The sequence below is a fragment of the Salminus brasiliensis genome, chromosome 9 (genome assembly GCF_030463535.1).
Source record: "Salminus brasiliensis chromosome 9, fSalBra1.hap2, whole genome shotgun sequence".
Taxonomy (NCBI): Eukaryota; Metazoa; Chordata; class Actinopteri; order Characiformes; family Bryconidae; genus Salminus; species Salminus brasiliensis.
The window spans coordinates 16,976,290-16,992,802 of NC_132886.1; the positions used below are offsets into that span (position 1 = coordinate 16,976,290).

Here is a 16,513-nt window from a genome sequence, read left to right on the forward strand (position 1 = left end):
GCTGTTTACAGCAAAGGAATGATCTGCTAGTGCATTTTTGAACATATACATTAATCTTCTTAACCATGCATAAATCTATTATCTGGTCATCGACACTGTGTGAGTTGGTGAGTGTGTGTGTATTGAGTGTTTGTGTCTCTCATGTTGTGTTGGGTGTGGAGTCGTGCTCTTACCTCCATAGCTGACAGCTGTGTTAATTCTGCACATATGACACTAAAGGATACGCCCCTGCTTGCCGTGCCTGTTGTCGCTTTGTAGCGCTGTGTGTCAACATAATGAAACAGCCTTCTTCTGTTCATACAGCAGGAAAACAACATCTTTGATGTCATAGATTCTTGACTCATGCACAAACAAATGTATTCTTCTTCTCTTTTTTTGGACTTATGTGCAAAGAACAGATTTGATTCTAGGATTAGATTCTGCTTGAGGCACCCAAGGGGCTGTGGGTTTTTAAAATGGAAGAATCAATTTGAATTCCTTTTAGCTCTTTGATTCTCTTTGGTAATTGAAATTGCATGGTCCATGGGCTGGTTTAATGTTGTTCTAGAGTCCCCCTGTTTCCTGGCACGGCTTGTGCCGGGGAGAGAGGAGTGGTAACTGGTAGAATTTACCCCGACTTGATTAATTTCCACTAGGTGGATTGGGACAAACCCACAGTCGTTGTAAAAATGCCTTTTTTTCCTTGCATTTTCCTATTAAGGGCTGTAATGAACATAATTACCTTATTACGTCTGATTTGCATAAATAGTTTGAGATGTAGTAGATTGTAGAGTGCGCTCTTTAAATTAAGATGTTTGTTAACTGGAGATTGAGAGAGTAATAAAAGAGACGGCTGATGGTAAATTCTTGTTAAAACGTGGAGATAAATACATACATTAGCAAAAAAAAAAAGAAAGTGTATGTGGAGTGTGGCACTGGTAGTTGTGCGTTTTACACAACAAAGGTGTGTTTTAATCGAATGGCTTTTACTAACAAGCAACATGTACGGAATGGCAGCGAGCACAATGACATTTTCCAGTTACATGAACAGGAACGTGAGCTAAATAATTTATCCCTGCCAATTAATCTCAGCCAAAATGGATTTTTTTAAAGTTGAAAAAGCCCATTAAAAGTAAAGAAGGGTCTCCGGTAATAGTGGATGTGTTTTAGTGATGGGTAGACTGCTTAAAAATGAAGCCTAGTGCTGATTACAAATGACACGACTAAAAATATGATCAGTTATGTAATCTTTAAGATTGCTTAAAAAGTGTCATCAAACTTCATTAATAATAGACTTCTTTGACTACATCTGATTTTCTATTTTCACCCTGGGTCTTTTTGAAAGTGCGATTGTCTTTATAGATAAACTGTTTAAATCAGCTTCATCTTGTCTATTTTAATATAATTTAATACCACTGAATTTACACACTGTTCTTGTGTTCTTCAATGCAGTCACTCATTGTTGTGTCAATCATTTTATTAACAGACAATTAATTAACAATATTACTTAAAAAAACATAAAAATATAAATTTATATATTCTCAGAAAAAAGGAGCAAGCAGTCAGTGAATGCTTTGTCTGCTATTTATTTTATTGTTTCAGTTATTTATTGTTACATCGCATGTAACAACGGCAAGTTTGAAACGTAAAGTGTTCCTCATAGTATTAAAACACATATATACAAAATAAAAATATATCATATACTATATATTATATGAATTATATTATATTAATTAATACATGTATACATACATACTATACATACATTGCACCTTACTTGCACAGGTTAAATATATACTAGAGATGTTTATATTACTATTTACATATAAACATTGGATAAGATGTAAATTCAAGGGTAGTGTGAGTGGAGAGTGTTCAGGGTGCAGAGTATGTTTGTATGGAATGTAGAAGAACTTTTTTGGTTCTTTAAAGAGTCAATGTGTAATAGAAATGTGTGACTGAATCTAAAAATTGTTACTGTTACATTAACTGTTACATTAAGTCAAGGTTTTTTAGACCTTTGACATGTTTCAACATTCACAAAGCTCTGTGAATGTGGTTTGCATGGTTTGAACTATCAATCTAAAAGTGTTTCTTTAGTGGCTCAAAAAACCCTTTGTAGCACCTATATTTTTAAGAGCGTTAACACAAACACAGATGATGTAGCTTTACAGTAAATGGGAATGGGGCCATATTGACCAAAGAAATTTCTTTTTAAAATCAACGTATGCCGTTTTCACAAAGATTCTGACATTCACCATGTTTTCTTATTTGAGATTTGTTAAATTTCTAAGGACTCATTATAAGAGCATAGCTGTAATGTGTTTGAAAACACATCATGGATCTGGCATAGACTTTTTGTTAGGACCTTTTACTAAAACAAATTTAAGAAACTTCTTAAGAAGATATTGATGATTGAGGCCATGGTTCCTATCTCATGCTTCATTTCCCACCTCACTATTTCATTTTTAGACAGAGCTTGTTACTGTACTGTGATTGTTAGACTGATTGTTAGACTGATAAATGTAAATAACCTCACTTCTGATAAGGTGGCCTGCAGTGTACTTAAAGCACTCTGTATGACTTCAGATGATTTAATAGGACTAACCTGCTACAGATTAAATAATCAGAACCTCACAAACTTAATTTTCAATTAAAACTTTTTCCTTTTTGTTTCCTTTCTGCAGAACCTGTAGAGTGAATGAAACTTTTTTTAAAGGGTTTCCATACTTCCATCCATCAAGCTCTCTGCTTTTCAGTTATATTGGCCCTTTAAAGATGACTGATTGGCCCTGAACTGTTATTTACTTGCTCAATCTTCTTTATGCAGTGCTAATTATACTATGGTTTAAAGTTAGGCATTTTGACAGTAGTGCTTTTCAAATGGGGAGAAAAAATAGGCAAGTCACATCAACATGCCTGTAGCCTTCTGCTGAACCAGGGGGTTCGAGTAACATTTTGACTACAACAGTAAAGCTTCAACCACTTCCGCTCTCAAGGTCTTGAGCTCAATAGCTCTGCGGTAGGTCATGACAGGCCAGCATTCTGATGATAAAGTGGTGAAGTAGCTCGTTCAAAAAGAAAACAAATCAATTCACTCCTTTTGTGGTGAGGAAGGACATTTTGCCCCATAAGGGCCCATTCACTATCCATCAAGATTTTTTACAATGCGCTTTGACCTATTTCTGACATTTTCAGCATGCAGCTCTTGTTTGGGTGTATCATAAACGTCTTCATGGGCCTATCTGTCTAGCGCTGGACACACTGAGTCAGTTGTTATGCTTTTAAATGGCGCTTGCTTACAAATGCAGGTGCTCAAGGATAGGTGTGGAGCTGTAGCATAACCACTGATCATGACATAGTTTTGATATACAGCTCCATCCAAAAAGAAAAGGCCCCAATAAAGAATATAGCTTTTGTGGCTGAATGGACTCGGGTACCGAGCTAGAGTTGCATATTATCTCCATGCTGTTTTCGGTCTTTTTGAGAGGCAGTGGAAGGAGGACTGAAGCTTGATAGGAGAGCTGCAAGGTGTTATTTATCAGTAATACCTGAGCGAAACACCAATACATCCTCAAAATAGTCCTCTGGTATGCATTTATTTTCACCATGTTACAAGTTGTGCAGGACCATAACAAAATACCAAATGCATGAAGCTCTTTTAGAAATGAACTGACGGCTCCCACGCTCTATTTCTAGTGCTTCGCTCTTTTCTAGCGATGGCTCTGAGACCTTTAGAAACATTTGCAAGCCATGAAATAACTCTTTCTTATAGTCTCCCCCTTTGTCCTTGTCTCTGTCTGCTCTTGCACACTTTCTTGTTCATGCTACAAAGCATCGTAGTGGAAGACAGGCACTGTCCATGGTGCTGAAATCTAGACAGCCCTTGAAACGAACCGATTGCGATTTGTGAAAAAAATGACAAATTCACATCAGTGCACAGCAGTAAATGGTCCTCAGTTTGCATTTATCATTGCTGGAGAAATCTTTAGAACTGTTGTTTGTTTCTTTCAAAAGATCTTTTACAAAGATGATTAGTTAAAGAACTATGAGTTGAAGGGTTCTTTAGGGATCTAAAATGGATTCAAACATTTTTTGGGGGGTAGAAAACATTTTCACTACAAAAAAATGCTTGTAGGCACCATAATTATTAAGAGTGCACATTATTTTTGGGAAGATTGATAATTATAGTATTTGAATGACCCAGAAATAACATCTTACAACTTAGTAGTGTCTGTAAATTCCCCTTTTCAGTAATTTCTTCAGTGTAATTCAGTTTAAATTTCAAATAAATGTGATTTTACACTGAGGTTTCTCTCATTACATCACCTGCTTGATATACATGCAAACAGAAGGTTCCTCAGTGGTTCTTTAGTAAAGACAATGTTTTTTTAGTAAAGGCAATGTTTATTTATATGGTCAGTGTGCATTAAAACAACACAGAACATCTGAATGCTTAAATGCTTTGAAATCTGAATGCTTAGAAATGGTTCTTTGAAGAGAATCTTCATCTTTCCATGTAGCACCAAAAAGGGTTTCACTGTCCTGTCATTATTGTTTGTCAAAGAACCCTTTTTTCACTATTATACACAACACTTTTTTTCATTTCACTAGAAAATGCATAGTACTTAGGGAATAATGAACATTAAGATTCATGGCTGAATGATATGCATAGAGTTCAAAGGGTTGACTGAAAGTAGTAATTTTTCAAAAGTCCAATTCAGTACACCTTTATTCACACACAGTAGGTATGTCTAATTGGCAGAGCAAGGTCATACTTGATCGAATTGAAGTGAAAAATGTACATGCAGCCTTCTCGACCTGCTCTCTCAGCAAGCGTTGATGTAATTAAAGCCTGTGATTCCATATGAGGGAGCTTAAAGCAACATGTGAAGGAGAAATGTAATTACCCTTGTAAATGAGTGTGCCGTTCATGTTATTATGAAGAGTTCAGAATAACACCAAATAGTAAATGTGCTGCCTGAAAGTCAACTATTAAATGTTTAAGACTTTTAAAATGATGAAACTTCATATTAGTAATGGGCGTTGACTCTGAAGAGAACTAATTGAACATGTATTTTTAATTATGTATATTTTGTAGTTATTGTACACTAGTTAGAAACATACATTTTTTATATACACATATCATCATGGTTCCTTTGCTTTCTTAAAGCTGCACTATGAATGTGCTTTTTATCTAGCATTAATTGAAATTCAGTGGGGTAAACATTACATTGGATCTGATTTGTTTACAAGTGCCTGAGGCAAAAGATTTTACTAATTAGGGGTGTGTGTGGACTTCACTGGGGATATGACATTTTATGGTGTTGAAAAGTGCTGAAATTGCTGAAAACGTGAAATCCACAAAGGGGCAGAGGCATTTGGAATAAGAGATTTCTCTTCCTTTTACTGTGGCAGGAGTTAAACTCTTTGAAGTATGAAGTATATAAGCTTCTTAGTGTTTTTCCCCTCTTCTTCTTCATCTTTCTTTTTTGGATTGGTGAGCTAGACAGTGGGAAGTGTGGGTGGGTGGGCTGGTGTGAGAGAAAGAGGGGAGTGTGTGCATGCATGTGGGATACAAAACCTTATCATTATGTGTCACCTTTATTTTCCTGTGAAAAGTCATTTCATAATCAACATTCCAGCTTTTAAAATAATATTAATGCAACACCAACACGTAAACAACCGAAAAATAACATGTTTCAACACTTATCCCACATATGCAGGTTGTACCATTTATATGTGTTTTAAATGTGGCCCAAAATGAGCTGCTCTGATGATTGAGATTATTTATGTCTTTATTTTATTTATTTCTTTATTTATTTTTGCTCGTGGACAGTTTTAGAAATGACCATAGGCTCCCTTTGGCTCTCTTATCCATTAAAATTCAGTTTATGCTGCAGTTGTGTTGTATTTGGCCCGGGAGGCCGCTTTCACCACAAAAAAGAAGGCAAAAAAACTATATTGGGAACAAACTTAACCAACTATTCAGTGAACGCACTGTGCCCAGGGCTATATACAGCAAACAATTGGACAGGAGATTAATAAATTAGATGTCCCACCCCTGCCATATTTTCAATTATTTCTCCTGAAACAGGAATCTGTTTGCTATCTCTCATCAAAATGTACACTGGCTTAATGACTAAACTAATTATAGAAGCTGATAGGCTATGGCATAAAAAGTGTGCCATGTTTTGCCTAGGAGTGCAACCTTACTTATTTATTTGCATATTTTTGTCCCTCCCTGGATAGAGATTTGAGCAAGAGACAGCAGGATCGCTATCTCTCATCGCTTACAGGAGCAAATAATATCATATTTCCCACATTTCTGAAGCTTGATCTGATTAAAAGAAGCCTGGGATCCAGAGGAGCATTCCTCAGGACCTGTCAAAGATGCCAGTCACATGTTTTCTGGCGAGTAATTGCATTTGCCCGAAAACGTGTTGATCGAAACGCATGAAATATGTAGCTGGCCTCAATCTAAATCTGATCATTCGGTGTACATATAGAGTTTTTACTGTCATCGAAACATCAGCAATATCTGGGAAAGAATCAATATTACTAAAGTAGATGTGTGTTGTGTGGGTCGTGATATAATAAAATCTATTTATATGGTTATATAGTTCCTCTAGTTGTGCTTACTGTAATGCAATTGGGCTGTACGATATTGCCTTGTGAAGTAGACACAGGAGACTGAAACTAAGCTACAAGGAATTAGATTACTACTTTGGAATTACTTGTAGTTATTTTGTAGCTAGTTTTCTGACTTTAGTTGCTTTTTTGCACCTAACAAAAAGGTCATTTGAAGACATGGCCATACTCTGTTTTGTTATGGACTATAGAATAACGTAATTTTGTGTTTATTAGGGTCCACCTTCCAGGCACTCACAGTTAATGGCCATTTTTATCAGGTAAACTTACCATTTTGTGGGTTTACAGTGACTCTTCTCACATTGCTGTTTGAATCAAATATTGGTTCATTCAAAGTTCTTATTTGAGCTTGATAAACCTAGTTTACAGCACAAACTCCACTATGGATGTCTCTTTCCATTTATTATAATTTATTTTGTTCCACAATTTGTATCTAAATGTTGAGCGTTGGTCGATACTGTTCCAATATTATTACTTTTTTTTATAAATATGACAATATAGCCATATCGTTTAGATCAGATATCCTTTCTGCAGACTCATACTACAGCTACATACTACATACTACATACTATATGTGTACTGTGTGACATTTTGGAGACTTTTTATATTTGTGTAGTGATATTGTCACTTCATAAAGCAGCTTTACAGAAAACAATAAATGTGAACAATGGCAAGGAGAAACTCCCTCAGGGCTGGAGAAACAAAGCTTGGGATGAACCAAGACTCACAAGGGGGACCCATCCTTCTCTGGTCAGAACTATTTTTAAATTAGCGCTTAAAAAGTCACTGTACTATCACATAGGACTGTTCCTCTGCTCAGTTGTACAGATATTATCATAGTAGTTATGTTAAGAAAAAAACAATGGAGACAATAATAAACTATGTATTTATGTTAGTAAATGTTATGGATTTATTTCTTCTAAAATGCTGCAGAGAAATCACTTTTTTTATGTGCAAACTCTCTACACTGGAAGCTTTTGAAACATAGGATTTGGCTTAATGTAGCCGATACCCACTCCATTAGATCTTGCCCAGATCTGCCCAGATCTCAGTGTGCCAGTTCAGTAAGACACTGTATATTCCAGGCGCATAATCCTCCAGAATATGAGTTCCTTCCATTTTCGTTTCTGTAATTGATTGCACACAAGCACTTTACCTTTCAGCAAATGTGCATCATAAATTTACATTGCTCCCATCTATGTACTTTATAAGTGGATACAATTTCATTAGGTGTAACATAACTGTACATAACCCTTCCTGCTCAACTTTTATATTCTGTAGAACTGCAAATGTGATATTCATCCCATTGTATTCCATCACCATCACTGAATACAGAATGATGAAAGTAAGATGCAATATCATGGCTCCCTGTTTAGAGTTTGCAGTGTTTAGGAGGAAGAGGGGGGTTAACCTCAGGCCTTAAGTGTCAGAAGAACTGCAAAGTTTCCCTTTTTCCCTTACCGTAACCCACTTAACTCTTTGACTTAACTGAATAGATGCAGTTTTAGAAATTCAGTAGTATGTTGACATCAGTAGATATAGAAAGCACTGTTCCTGTCTCTGTAAACACCTTAGATTTCCATTGTATACAAGTGATTCCTGATTTTGAGCATCATTTGGAGAAGTTTGCATTAACGTCTTGCATCATCTTCATGAAGCAGTGAGGGTCCAGGCTGCACCATGCTGTAGGCAGTGAAGCATGTGTGTGTATGTATGTGTGTGTGTGTGTGTGTGTGTGTGTGTGTGTGTGTGTGTGTATTTGAGAAACTGATTCTGGACTGCTTGCTCCATGCCTTAGGCAGTGGGTTTGTGTGTGTGTGTGTGTGAGTGTGTGTGTGAGAGAAAGAGAGAAAGTGGGAGACTCTGGACTGCTTTCTACACGCCTTAGGCAGTGAATTGTGTGTGTATGTGTGCGTGGCAGCAAGAATCTGGGCTGCTTTCTCTGTACTGTAGGGAGTTGACAGTGATCCAGTCGTAGTGTTGGAGAAGTCTGAGAGCCAAATGAGAAGACGACTACTGATCTAAAAACAGGGAAAAGCCTGGGGTGTAGCATTCCCACCCTCAGCTGAGAGAGAGACGGACAGACAGCACAATATATTTTGTCTTTATTGTTATGCCAACACAGATGCTTGGAATTTGCCTTGATGGACTATACTTGATAGACAGTATGACATCATTTTTACTCCCTTCTCCCCACCCCCCTTATGTTTCGTTTAATTTATGCAAAGTCAGTGATAAAAGCACAGTGATTACATGTGCTGCCTTTAAAAGACAGATATTTATAAGTGGAAATATAAGCAGCTATTAATATAGAAAACTGTAGAGTTGATAGATATTGGCCTTTTGCACACTGCAAAAATAAAAAACAAGCCTAGTTCAAATGATGAAGTAACTGGTTACTGAGCGTTCATTTGAGTCAACTTGACTTTAGTCAGACGTTCTCCTAACTCACATTTAGTTCTGTATCTCAGCTTGGTCAGCAATACATACTGAACCTGTTTACACCTGGGGTGTTTCTCAATACCTAGAATACCTAGAATGTGCAGAAATAACTTCTGCTTTTGGGAAGAAGTAACCTTGCAAGAAACGAACTCTCAAGGACACAAGGATGGAGGACGCTCATTGAGATGTGCTGTGTACTTGCTATTGCTCAGTACAATAAGCCAAGCTGTTACTAGCTAGCTTAGCTAAGGCTACCACAGGAGGGTGTACAAGACTCATGACGTAACAGAATAAACAGTTTTTCTTTGTGTTAAATTAATGAAATGAAAATTTGTTAAGCAGAACCAGATGCATTGTTTCTTCTTTTTTTTGGGCTAATGGTGGTTGGCAGGCCGTTGTGAAGTGCATTATCATCACCTCTGAGCGGCAGCATTTATTTTAAATGAGAGAACTAGCATATTCTGCCAATTTGCAATGAATGCTGGGTATTTTTGTTTATTCTCCTGGGCAATTCACCAACCGATGCATCCTCTGTTTTCAGGGCGGAAACAGAACACATCCAGGAACTTTAACCGTTCTTGGTAAATGGGTCTGGTCACTTTTTTGACCAGTATCTGGACTGTATCCTGATGAGATTTTAGACACTTGCATTAACACTAGGTAGTCAAATGCATTTCTGATTAGCAAGACTGAAATCCGATTGCTGTGTGGGATGGAATATGCAAATTCGCTCATTACGTGGCAATTATGACAGGTGTTTCGGTTGTACCTGAAGGGGTTTCAGTTGTCAAATGTGTTTTGGAGAAATGGATGCGTTTACACTGCTATAACATGTGGCCCAAATGCTGTTTTAAATATGTGTATTCACACTCGCATTTCTATGTATTTTGGCCTTATCCAGCTATAATCCTGATACTCAATATACAAGTGCATGAAGTGACTAATCAGGGTCATTCAGTTGAGACAACTCAAAAACTATAATAAATGCAGCTGAAACTGCTGAAATATTTAGTAAGATTTTTAGTCTGTCGCCTCTCCCCCTCAATCTATTTACTGTCCATTCCAATCTGCAGAACTTGATGTCCTCAGACTGGAAAGTGTTTTACAGTGGAGCACTGAGCCCTTGCTGGGGTTTGAACGTATCTCCTCACACTTGATGAGCAGACATTTAGACCATTGGAGTAAATATATATTTTCGTTCTTTCTTGGGCACAGATGTGTACATGGCTTTACAGCTCTAGAGTGGTGCAACTAACTGTCTAACTGCCTGCAGATGAGTTTAAAACCTGTGAACTAGCCTAACTGCTTGTCCTGTTGGATAAAAAACTAATGGTCGCACCTCTCTACTTTCATAACAAGGGCAAAAGTACTGTTCAGCCTGACATGGTATCATTTCATCTAGACTTTTTTTTGTTCTAGTGCTCAGGTGGAGTTCCTGTCTGAGTGCTTTCTGTCTTTGAAGAGCACCTAATTGAATACTAAATCTGTACATATGCACACTTGAAAGCATTAAAAATGGAAGAACAAAATAACTTTTTTTAAACAATCACATCTTATCAAATCAATTTTATTTGTGTAGCACTTTCTACAATTGATATTGTTGCTTCATAAAGCAGCTTTACAGAAAACCAGTAATAGAAGACAGACACATAAAACATAAAACCCCCGGTGAGAAAGCCACAGGCAACAGTGGCAAGGAAAAACTCCCTCAGAGCTGAAGAACAAAGTTTTGGATGAACCAAGACTCACAAGGAGGGCCGATCTTTCTCTGGTCAGAACTACTTTTAAATTATTGATAAAAAAAAGTCACTGTACTGTCACATAGGACTGTTCCTCTGCTCAGGTGTACTGATATACTTAATTATATTAGTGATGTTAAGAATAAAGAAAATGTTTTATGGTGACAACCTGTGAACTAGTCTAAATGCTTGTCCGGTTTGGAAAATCTAATGATCTGCACCTCCCCACTTTCATAGCAATGGCAAAAGTAATATGCAGCCTGACATGTCATTCTTTAAGAGGCATGAAAGACAAACATTTAGACTTTTCTTTGTCCTAGCACTCAGGTGGTGTCCAAACAGCTGAGTTCTGTCTTCAAAGGCCAACTGAATACCCTTGTCTTTAAAGAGCACCTAATTTAACTCTAAATCTGAACATGTGCATTTTTGTACATGCTGAAACATAAATATGCATTAACGATGGAGGAACAGTAGAAGAACCTCCTTCTGATCCTTAAAGAATGTTGCAGAGAGAACTCAAGAGGGGTTTGGCCTTCCTTTTGGAATTATTACAGTGTTTGGGTGCTTTGGATTCTCTAATATATACAGTCTGTTCGAAAAAGACAGAGAGAGATGAGAGAGCAAGCAAGAGAGAGCAGATAAACAGTAACACTGTCTGGAAAGCATGCCGTTACATAGAAGTCCTTCAAAGATAACAGTTCACTACATCCTGATGGCCACAGCAGACAGGCCTGGCAGTCGTGATATCTTCCTCATCCACAAGGTCCTGCTTTATTCTTCCTCACCATCGCTTCTGTGTAGATGAGTGGCCATGTGACCTCTCACCATCTAATGTCTCAGTGTGATCCAATTACTGGAGCTTAAAAGTCACTCCCGAGTCTGTAAATGCCACAGTAATTCCTTATGTAAAACTGCAGTAAGGGGCTGACGTGACCCTGCTTCACATGAAGCTCTTCCCTTTTCTTTTTTCCTGATTGGTGTATGATATAGAGGATGGTACTCCATAGGCTGTTACACACAGGGCAGTGTTTGTGCTGTACAGGGGAAACCAAAGTCAAGAATAAGGTTTATTCATGTTCGAGCGAACGGTTCTCCTCATGGTGACCGACACTAACTTTTGATAGTGGCAAAATGTGTGGTTTTCAGTGAAAATGCAAGAAACACAACATGTCACAACATTGAATTACTTAAACAGCCTAAGACCCCAAATGAATGCTCATGGTATTTTCTCTGTCTTTCTCTCTCTGGCTTTAGGAGAGTAACCTTTCATTGAGACCAGTTGAATGCAAAACTGTGAGATACCTGAAGCATGAGGTAGTTTATAAGTTAGTTTCCAGACATTGTCTTGGTATAATAATAATAATGATGATGATGATGATGATGGACAGCTAAAATGATATTGTGTTACAATATAAAGTATTACCCCAGTCACTGCTCAATAAAGCAGTTATTAGCAGCCAGTTAATTACATCTTCTTGATTGTTATGGGTATGGTATAATGCCCACTTGTAGTGGAGTGTTACTTGACATGACAGATGATTCCAGATGTTTGTGTAAATGCAAATAAATACATTTTAAAGTCCACTTATATAAAGGAATCATCATATGTATTTAAATCATGGTATAAACATGGTATTCATTCGTGTAAGAGTGATGAGTATATGAAGCGCAAAGTGTATGTGTGTGTGTGTGTGTGTGTGTGTGTGTGGTTGTATTTGTGTTTGTGTAGAATAAGAGGCATAGGTAGCAAAGCTGCTGATGCAGTGGAGGTTGGATTCACTCTGAAGGATTGTGGGTAATGCAGCTGCCAGAAAACTTGGCTCTCTGACTTTACAAACCTGTCACCTCAGAGAGAGAGAGAGAAAGAGAGACAGAGAGAGAGTGGTGGCGGAGAGAGAGAGAGGGGGGGGGAGGGGGGAGACACGGTGAAGAGAAAGAAAGGAGCATGATGGGAGAGGCGACGAAGCCTGTCAGTTTGATGTCTCGTCACATCTTTTCATGATGCGAGTAAATCGGCGGGCCGCACTAAAGCTGTGTTCTTTTCGCGGCTGTAGCCGAGGTGCAGCTGCTGTGTTTATTTTAAACTGCAAATTTCGAACACACAAAGCTCAGTCTAAATGAATATGGACTCTTACATTACGCAGAATCCATTTAATATATGAAGGCTCATTTATACAGAGAAATCATTGGGTGTTGAATTTGATACTAAGGTACTGCTCGGATCTAGGTGTTAATGTTGGTGTACTCTAAGCCCAATAGGCTCCTTTTATGTTTGAGTAGTCAGCCTTCCTGAAGGGAGCAATTACAATCAACCCGTTCAGCTGCTCTCCTCCTGCAGGAATATTCGGAAGAAATCACTGCATTGGTCAAGTACTCTTGCTTGTATGTAAAAGTTTCTGTCTTGGCGGAGGTGACCTATTCACGCTCCACCATCAAATACAGTTATGTAAAAAAAAGTTGGACACTTCATGAAAAGCTTTAGAATTTTAACATATATTAACACATGAACATTTGACCTTCAGTTGAACAATACAGAGAGATTGAGGTAAAAAAAAAAAAAAAACTAAATGTCTTTAAAAAATACATTGTAAAATGTCATTCATAAAAATACAATGTTTTGTGAGGAAAAGGTTAGGGCACTTCCAGATTTATTGCTACTTAAAATGCATTGAACATTAGAATCAGGTGCACTAGAACATGGGTGCATCCCAATTACCTACTATCCAAAGGTACTATATCCTAAACTACAGACTAATCTTCATAGTACAGCTTTGCAGGTTAGAAGACAAATTATTAACATACATAATCTTTTTCAAAGCAGGAAGTGATGAAGCATTGCTATGCTAACATATGTCTTTTTCCTTCCACAGTTGACGCTGCACTTGCATCATTGTCAGCCATATCTTTGAATTTTACCAGATGTGAGTAGCTCTTCCTTTCCGTTTCATATTGCATTGTGGGACAGTAGTGTTTATCAAACCTCAACCTCAAAAATATTTCGCTTGGATTGCTCTTGATTGTTGAGGTGAGTGGTATCACCATGGAAAGATCCAAAGTTCTCTTTGAGGCCTTCAGAAAGAAAGCTGTGGTTATGTAGGAGTCTGGGAATGGATTTATAACGGTCTCGAAACTATTAGAAATCAGCAACTCCCCCCTCAACAAGTTGGATTACCATGGGTACCATGGGCATGTTGTACAGAGAAAAAAATGGAAAAAACAGTCTATTTTTCCTTTTCCTGGAATTTATAAATAAATTTATTTTTATTTATTTATTTATTTATTTATTTATTTATTTATTTATTTATTTATTTTTGGAAACAGTTTCATCACATTAACATATTAATATTATTTAAATTGCAACTTTTTTGAGGTTGGACAAACTTCAAACAAAGAATCAATCACAGAGCAATCACCCCACACACTCAACCACATGGGGAAAAAAATACTACACTTCCCTTTTCATGTGCATACAAAATAAACAGTGGCAGAAGTAGTTATAGGCGACGTGAGCAGCCACCTAGAGTGCCATCTTGCTGTTTGTGGCGCAGGACCCCCATACAGAATGGTAATATTTGCATGTCGCGTCAGTGATATCATCATATCACTGCATGTGTCACTTATACTTATCGGTGCGGGCGCTCTGATTAGGTCTCCCACTGTGAAGTACGAGATGAAGGAGGGTGTGTCAGTAATAGTCCCCTTCCCTCGTGTTCGCCCTTGTGTCTGCAGTTTTCCTCTCTCCATTAACAGTACCTCTGCCATATGCTCGTCCACGTGTTCAGCATCTCCTCCCCAGTTTCCACCTTCTCCTTATTGTATCCAGGTGCTATCAGTAACTAGCCCCGCCCCTCTTGTTATCGTTGCCAGATGTTCATTGTTCTGTCTCTGACTCTGTAGCCCTTTTATTTTGTTCAGTCCTTGTTGAGTCTTGTGCATGTGCTCATGTGCTTGTTGAGGGCAATATCTCCATGCTTTTACGGAGGTGTTTATGGTCATGCCTCTTCGTTAGCCTGCGTCTTGTTTTCAGTTTAGTTCTTTTGTTCCAGCGATTTAGACACAGGGCTGTGTTTTGACAAGAAACTGGTATAATATGATATGACACGGATCATACAAGGGTTACAATTGAAAATATTCAATTGCTATATATTGTGGCACTGTAAGAGTTTTTCAGAAATTCACAATCAGAACAGCTTGAAGACAAAGTATAACACTGCTGTCTAAAAGTCAAGTTTAAATGCAACACAAAATGAACAACTGTCTGCCACCAATATCTACATGCAAACTAGGCATGTAAAATCAATGCTGTGCTTTCAAGAATAGATACAGTACTGCAAAATATAATACTGTGATACTTTGATATATTAATATTTACTTACACCTCTATTAGACACCAGTATTTTGGTTGATGCTTCTTGTTTTCTTTTTTTTGTTTTAAGAAAGAAAGTCTTGCACTTATATCCAGCCTCCACACAATCCATAACAAGGGGGGAAGATTGACCTCAGGTCTCTTCACTGGAGGCCCAAGGTGTGGCAAAGCAGGGAAATCTGTCAAACAGTACACCTCTAACTTTGTACAATACTAAACAATCCGCAGAATCATTCACCCATCTTTCCAAATATCTTTTTGGTTTGCCCAGGGTGCTATACAAACTAAAACCACCACTAGGAATAAATATCATTTGAAAGTACACACACACACACACACACACACACACACACACACATCTGTGTCATGTAATCTACACTTCCACACTATATAAACTATGTGTACAAGAGATTTACAGCTTGAGGGCTGACAGTGAGGAGAGGAGAACAATAACAGAATGCCACACCTCCTCTCACATGTTAGGGGAGGGACTGTACAACTACCATTGACTGACTCAGCCGTGAGGCCGAATTAGACACTTGATTGACAAAGAATCAATCGCTATCTGACGCAGGCATTTATCTTCTTTCCAAAGGGATTTTTTTTTTCTTTTAGAAGATGTCGTCTTAAGTGGAAGACTGTGCCATTCACCCTTCGCTGCTTGTCACACACTCATCTGGACAACTATAGACTACTTTCCCCTTCTCTGACTTTGCCTCTTCTCTCTGACACTCTCTTCTCAGTTCTTTTTCTCAGTCTTGTTTCAGAGAATACTTTTAAGACAACTGGCCCAAGTAGATGTAGGTTCTGGGTATGCATGAGTATTTTCTAGAAGAACAAGCAGCAAAGTGGTCCTTCTATTTTCGTACACAAGCTTAATACAGTATTTAATTTGTTTGTTTTTGTTTATTACTGATGCTGATTAGGATTAGCTTTAAAAATGTCCATTAAGAAGAACATGCTCAGAAATGCACGTCATGTAGATATGTCCTTATAACCGTGCAACCTGCATAGACTTTCACATTAATGCTGAGCATGTGTCCTACATTCACTCACATTCTCATATCTCATGGCTTACTGTCACATCAGCCACAGTTCCACATTATCTCACTCTTTCGGTCCAGTAGTTATTGTTCTTTTGTTATTTGTTAGGCTATTCGGTGTTGACCAGGCAAGGATGGGTTCCCTATTTGAGTCTTAGTTTCTTCCTCTCAATATAAGGAAGTTTTCCCTTGCCACTGTTGCCTGAGGCTTGCTCAAATGAAGCTTGGACTCAGATCTCTTTAAAAGCTGCTTAGTGATAATTGTTGTTAAAAGCGCCAAATTAATCTTAATT

The 16,513-nt window shown here is 37.8% G+C and overlaps 1 long non-coding RNA gene across 2 annotated transcripts in view; it reads left to right on the top strand.

Moving 5' to 3' along the window:
• Positions 1–16,513, top strand: part of LOC140561565 (uncharacterized) — a 102,357-nt gene that overhangs the window by 41,804 nt on the left and 44,040 nt on the right. For both annotated transcript variants that reach the window (XR_011980078.1, XR_011980077.1), the window contains exon 2: positions 13,682–13,732. This is a non-coding gene — a long non-coding RNA (uncharacterized lncRNA). The remainder of the gene's footprint in view (positions 1–13,681; positions 13,733–16,513) is intronic.